This window comes from Rhinatrema bivittatum, chromosome 16 (genome assembly GCF_901001135.1).
Source record: "Rhinatrema bivittatum chromosome 16, aRhiBiv1.1, whole genome shotgun sequence".
In the NCBI taxonomy this organism is placed as follows: Eukaryota; Metazoa; Chordata; class Amphibia; order Gymnophiona; family Rhinatrematidae; genus Rhinatrema; species Rhinatrema bivittatum.
The window spans coordinates 14,041,196-14,049,452 of NC_042630.1; positions in this window are offsets into that span (position 1 = coordinate 14,041,196).

Genomic DNA, 8,257 nt, shown 5'->3' on the forward strand with positions numbered 1-8,257 from the left:
TAACACAATCACCCCTACCAGTACTGGCCAAAGCATATCTACTGCCATCACACAAAAATCTACCCCTACCACTACTATCTCCACCACAACTACCACTACTCCTACAAGCACAAACACCCCTACCAGCACTGGCCAAAAACCATCTACTACCATCACCCTTAGCACAACCCCTATCACTACTATCTCCAGCACCCCAACCACTACTGCTACTAGTACAATCATATCTAGCAGCACTGGCCAAATCCCATCAACATCCATCATCTATAGCACTACCCCTACCACTACCTTTTCCTCAACAACTACTACTACTCCTACAAGCACAAAAAACCCTATCAGGACTGGTCAATCTATATCTACTACCATCATCCATCACAGTACCCCTCTAACTAACATGTCCACCACCCCAAACTCTACTGCTACGAACACAATTACACCTACCAGTTCTGGCCAAAACGTATCTACTGCCATCACCAAAACATCTACCCCTACCACTACTATATCCACCACACCTACCACTACTCCTACAAGCACAAACACCCCTACCAGCACTGGCCAAAAAATATCTACTGCCAACACCCTTAGCACCTCCCCCATCACAACCATCTCCAGCACTCCAACCACTACTGCTATTAGCACAATTATCCCTACCAGCACTAGCCAAACATCATCTACTGCTATCACGCAAAGATCTACCCCTACCACTACTATCTCCATGACAACTACCACTACTCCTACAAGCACAAATTCCCCTATCAGCACTAGTCAATTCATATCTACTACAAACACCCTTAGCACCACCGCTCTCACTACTATCTCCAGAACCCCAACTACTACTGTTATCAGCATGATCATCCCTACCAGCATTGACCAAACCATATCTACTGCCATCACCCAAAGATCTACCCCTACCACTACTATCTCCACGACAACTACCACTACTCCTACAAGCACAAATTCCCCTACCAGCACTGGCCAAACCACATCTACTATCATCACCCTCAGCACCACTCCTATCACTAATATCTCTAGCACCTCAACCACTACTCCTACAAGCACAAACAACCCTATCAGCAGTGCTCAATCTATATCTACTACCATCACCCATCACAGTACCGCTCTAACTAACATCTCCACCACCCCAACCTCTACTGCTACTAACACAATCACTCCTACCATTACTGGCCAAACCATATCTACTGCCATCACCCAAAAATCTACCCCTACCACTACTATCTCCACCACAACTACCACTACTCCTACAAGCACAAACACCCCTACCAGCACTGGCCAAACCACATCTACTATCATCACCCTCAGCACCACCCCTATCACTACTATCTCTAGCACCTCAACCACCCCTATCAGCACTGGTCAATGTATATCTACTACCATCACCCATCACAGTACCGCTCTAACTAACATCTCCACCACCACAATCTCTACTGCTACTAACACAATCACTCCTACCATTACTGGCCAAACCATATCTACTGCCATCACCCAAAAATCTACCCCTACCACTACTATCTCCACCACAACTACCACTACTCCTACAAGCACAAACACCCCTACCAGCACTGGTCAAACCACATCTACTATCATCACCCTCAGCACCACCCCTATCACTACTATCTCTAGCACCTCAACCACTACTCCTACAAGCACAAACAACCCTATCAGCACTGGTCAATCTATATCTACTACCATTACCCATCACAGTACCGCTCTAACTAACATTTCCACCACCCCAACCTCTACTGCTACTAACACAATCACCCCTACCACTACTGGCCAAACTATATCTACTGCTATCACGCAAAGATCTACCCCTACCACTACTATCACCTCAACCACCCTTAGCACCAACCCTATCACTACTATCTCCAGCATCCCAACCACTACTGCTACAAGCACAATCATCACTACCAGCACTAGCCAAATCAAATCAACAACCATCTATAGCACTACCCCTACCACTACTATCTACATCACAACTACAACTACTCCTACAAGTACAAACAACCCTACCAGCACTGACCAAACCATATCTACTGCCATCACCCAAAGATCTACAACTACTACTACTATATTCACCACACCTACCACTACACCTACAAGCACAAACACCCCTACCAGCACTGGCCAAAAAATATCTACTGCCATCACCCTTAGCACCACCCCCATTACAACCATCTCCAGCACTCCAACCACTACTGCTATTAGCATAATTATCCCTACCAGCACTAGCCAAACATCATCTACTGCTATCACGCAAAGATATACCCCTACCACTACTATCTCCATGACAACTACCACTACTCCTACAAGCACAAATTCCCCTATCAGCACTAGTCAATTCATATCTACTACAAACACCCTTAGCACCACCGCTATCACTACTATCTCCAGAACCCCAACTACTACTGTTATCAGCACGATCATCCCTACCAGCATTGACCAAACCATATCTACTGCCATCACCAAAAGATCTACCCCTACCACTACTATCTCCACGACAACTACCACTACTCCTTCAAGCACAAATTCCCCTACCAGCACTGGCCAAACCACATCTACTATCATCACCCTCAGCACCACCCCTATCACTACTATCTCTAGCACCTCAACCACTACTCCTACAAGCACAAACAACCCTATCAGCAGTGCTCAATCTATATCTACTACCATCACCCATCACAGTACCACTCTAACTAACATCTCCACCACCCCAACCTCTACTGCTACTAACACAATCACTCCTACCATTACTGGCCAAACCATATCTACTGCCATCACCCAAAAATCTACCCCTACCACTACTATCTCCACCACAACTACCACTACTCCTACAAGCACAAACACCCCTACCAGCACTGGTCAAACCACATCTACTATCATCACCCTCAGCACCACCCCTATCACTACTATCTCTAGCACCTCAACCACCCCTATCAGCACTGGTCAATCTATATCTACTACCATCACCCATCACAGTACCGCTCTAACTAACATCTCCACCACCCCAACCTCTACTGCTACTAACACAATCACCCCTACCACTACTGGCCAAACTATATATACTGCTATCACGCAAAGATCTACCCCTACCACTACTATCACCTCAACCACCCTTAGCACCAACCCTATCACTACTATCTCCAGCATCCCAACCACTTCTGCTACAAGCACAATCATCACTACCAGCACTAGCCAAATCAAATCAACAACCATCTATAGCACTACCCCTACCACTACTATCTACATCACAACTACAACTACTCCTACAAGTACAAACAACCCTACCAGCACTGACCAAACCATATCTACTGCCATCACCCAAAGATCTACAACTACTACTACTATATTCACCACACCTACCACTACACCTACAAGCACAAACACCCCTACCAGCACTGGCCAAAAAATATCTACTGCCATCACCCTTAGCACCACCCCCATTACAACCATCTCCAGCACTCCAACCACTACTGCTATTAGCACAATTATCCCTACCAGCACTAGCCAAACATCATCTACTGCTATCACGCAAAGATCTACCCCTACCACTACTATCTCCATGACAACTATCACTACTCCTACAAGCACAAATTCCCCTATCAGCACTAGTCAATTCATATCTACTACAAACACCCTTAGCACCACCGCTATCACTACTATCTCCAGAACCCCAACTACTACTGTTATCAGCACGATCATCCCTACCAGCATTGACCAAACCATATCTACTGCCATCACCCAAAGATCTACCCCTACCACTACTATCTCCACGACAACTACCACTACTCCTACAAGCACAAATTCCCCTACCAGCACTGGCCAAACCACATCTACTATCATCACCCTCAGCACCACTCCTATCACTAATATCTCTAGCACCTCAACCACTACTCCTACAAGCACAAACAACCCTATCAGCAGTGCTCAATCTCTATCTACTACCATCACCCATCACAGTACCGCTCTAACTAACATCTCCACCACCACAACCTCTACTGCTACTAACACAATCACTCCTACCATTACTGGCCAAACCATATCTACTGCCATCACCCAAAAATCTACCCCTACCACTACTATCTCCACCACAACTACGACTACTCCTACAAGCACAAACACCCCTACCAGCACTGGTCAAACCACATCTACTATCATCACCCTCAGCACCACCCCTATCACTACTATATCTAGCACCTCAACCACTACTCCTACAAGCACAAACAACCCTATCAGCACTGGTCAATCTATATCTACTACCATCACCCATCACAGTACCGCTCTAACTAACATCTCCACCACCCCAACCTCTACTGCTACTAACACAATCACCCCTACCACTACTGGCCAAACTATATCTACTGCTATCACGCAAAGATCTACCCCTACCACTACTATCACCTCAACCACCCTTAGCACCAACCCTATCACTACTATCTCCAGCATCCCAACCACTACTGCTACAAGCACAATCATCACTACCCGCACTAGCCAAATCAAATCAACAACCATCTATAGCACTACCCCTACCACTACTATCTACATCACAACTACAACTACTCCTACAAGTACAAACAACCCTACCAGCACTGACCAAACCATACCTACTGCCATCACCCAAAGATCTACAACTACTACTACTATATTCACCACACCTACCACTACACCTACAAGCACAAATTCCCCTATCAGCACTAGTCAATTCATATCTACTACAAACACCCTTAGCACCACCGCTATCACTACTATCTCCAGAACCCCAACTACTACTGTTATCAGCACGATCATCCCTACCAGCATTGACCAAACCATATCTACTGCCATCACCCAAAGATCTACCCCTACCACTACTATCTCCACGACAACTACCACTACTCCTACAAGCACAAATTCCCCTACCAGCACTGGCCAAACCACATCTACTATCATCACCCTCAGCACCACCCCTATCACTACTATCTCTAGCACCTCAACCACTACTCCTACAAGCACAAACAACCCTATCAGCAGTGCTCAATCTATATCTACTACCATCACCCATCACAGTACCGCTCTAACTAACATCTCCACCACCCCAACCTCTACTGCTACTAACACAATCACTCCTACCATTACTGGCCAAACCATATCTACTGCCATCACCCAAAAATCTACCCCTACCACTACTATCTCCACCACAACTACCACTACTCCTACAAGCACAAACACCCCTACCAGCACTGGCCAAAAAACATCTACTACCATCACCCTTAGCATAACCCCTATCACTACTATCTCCAGCACCCCAACCACTACTGCTACTAGTACAATCATATCTAGCAGCACTGGCCAAATCCCATCAACATCCATCATCTATAGCACTACCCCTACCACTACCTTTTCCTCAACAACTACTACTACTCCTACAAGCACAAAAAACCCTATCAGCACTGGTCAATCTATATCTACTACCATCATCCATCACAGTACCCCTCTAACTAACATCTCCACCACCCCAAACTCTACTGCTATGAACACAATTACACCTACCAGTTCCGGCCAAAACGTATCTACTGCCATTGCCCAAACATCTACCTCTACCACTACTATCTCCATGACAACTACCACTACTCCTACAAGAACAAATTCCCCTACCAGCACTGGCCAAACCACATCTACTATCATCACCCTCAGCACCACCCCTATCACAACTATCTCTAGCACCTCAACCACTACTCCTACAAGCACAAACAAGCCTATCAGCACTGGTCAATCTATATCTACTACCATCACCCATCACAGTACCACTCTAACTAACATCTCCACCACCCCAACCTCTACTGCTTCTAACACAATCACCCCTACCACTACTGGCCAAACCATATCTACTGCTATCACACAAAGATCTACCCCTATCGCTACTATCACCTCAACCACCCTTAGCACCAACCCTATCACTACTATCTCCAGTACCCCAACCACTACTGCTACCAGCACAATCATCCCTACCAGCACTGGCCAAACCCCATCAACAACCATCATCTATAGCACTACCCTTACCACTACTATGTCCTCAACAACTACCACTATTTCTACAAGCACAAACAACCCTATCAGCACTGGTCAATTCCTATCTACTACCATCACCCATAGCAGTACCCCCCTAACTAATATCTCCGCCACCCCAACCACTACTGCTACTAACACAATCACCCCTACCAGTACTGGCCAAACCATATCTACTGCCATCACCCAAAGATCTACCCCTACCACTACTATTTCCACCACAACTACCACTACTCCTACAAGCACAAACACCCCTACCAGCACCGGCCAAAAAATATCTACTACCATCACCCTTAGCACAACCCCTATCACTACTATCTCCAGCACCCCAACCACTATTGCTACTAGTACAATCATATCTAGCAGCACTGGCCAAATCCCATCCACATCCATCATCTATAGCCCTACCCCTACCACTACCTTTTCCTCAGCAACTACTACTACTCCTACAAGCACAAACAACCCTATCAGCACTGATCAATCTATATCTACTACCATCACCCATCATAGTACCCCTCTAACTAACATCACCACCACCCCAAACTCTACTGTTACTAACACAATTACACCTACCAGTTCTGGCCAAAACCTATCTACTGCCATCGCCAAAACATCTTCCCCTACCACTACTATATCCACCACACCTACCACTACTCCTACAAGCAGTGGCCAAAAAATATCTACTACCATCACCCTTAGCACCACCCCTATGACAACCATCTCCAGCACTCCAACCACTACTGCTATTAGCACAATTATCCCTACCAGCACTAGCCAAACATCATCTAATGCTATCACGCAAAGATCTACCCCTACCACTACTATCTCCATGACAACTACCACTACTCCTGCAAGCACAAATTCCCCTATCAGCCCTAGTCAATTCATATCTACTACCATCAACCTTAGCACCACCGCTATCACTACTATCTCCAGATCCCTAACTACTACTGTTATCAGCACAATCATCCCTACCATCATTGACCAAACCATATCTACTGCCATCACGCAAAGATCTACTCCTACCACTACTATCTCCACGACAACTACCACTACTCCTACAAGCACAAATTCCCCTACCAGCACTGGCCAAACCACATCTACTATCATCACCCTCAGCACCACCCCTATCACTACTATCGCTAGCACCTCAACCACTACTCCTACAAGCACAAACAACCCTATCAGCACTGGTCAATCTATATCTACTACCATCACCCATCACAGTACCGCTCTAACTAACATCTCCACCACCCCAACCTCTACTGCTACTAACACAATCACCCCTACCACTACTGGCCAAACCATATCTACTGCTATCATGCAAAGATCTACCCCTAACGTTACTATCACCTCAACCACCCTTAGCACCAACCCTATCACTACTATCTCCAGCACCCCAACCACTACTGCTACCAGCACAATCATCCCTACCAGCACTGGCCAAACCCCATCAACAACCATAATCTATAGCACTAACCTTACCCCTACTATGTCCTCAACAACTACCACTATTTCTACAAGCACAAACAACCCTATCAGCACTGGTCAATTCCTATCTACTACCATCACCCATAGCAGTACCCCTCTAACTATCATCTCCACCACCCCAACCATTGATGCTACTAACACAATCACCCCTACAAGTACTGGCCAAACCATATCTACTGCCATCACCCAAAGATCTACCTCTACCACTACTATCTCCACCACAACTTCTACTACTTCTTCTACCACAACTTCCACTACTCCTTCCACCACAACCTCCACTACTCCTACAAGCACAAATAACCCTACCAGCACTGGCCAAACCATATCTACTATCATCACCCTTAACACCACCCCTATCAGTACTATCTCCAGCACCCCAACCACTACTGCTATTAGCACAATTATCCCTACCAGCTCTGGCCAAATTTCATCTACGACCATCAAGGACAGCACTATCTCTACCACTACTTTTCTCCACTACAACTACCACTACTACTACAAGCACAAGCTTTCCTATCAGCACTAGTCAATCCATATCTACTAGTTTCACCCATAGCACTACCCTTCTCACCAATATCACCAACACAACAACTACTACTACTACTACAAGCACTATCACCCCTTCCATAACACATAGCGCTAACTCTAGCACTACTATCTTCACCCCTTCAACCACTACTACTACTAGCACAATCACCCCTACCAG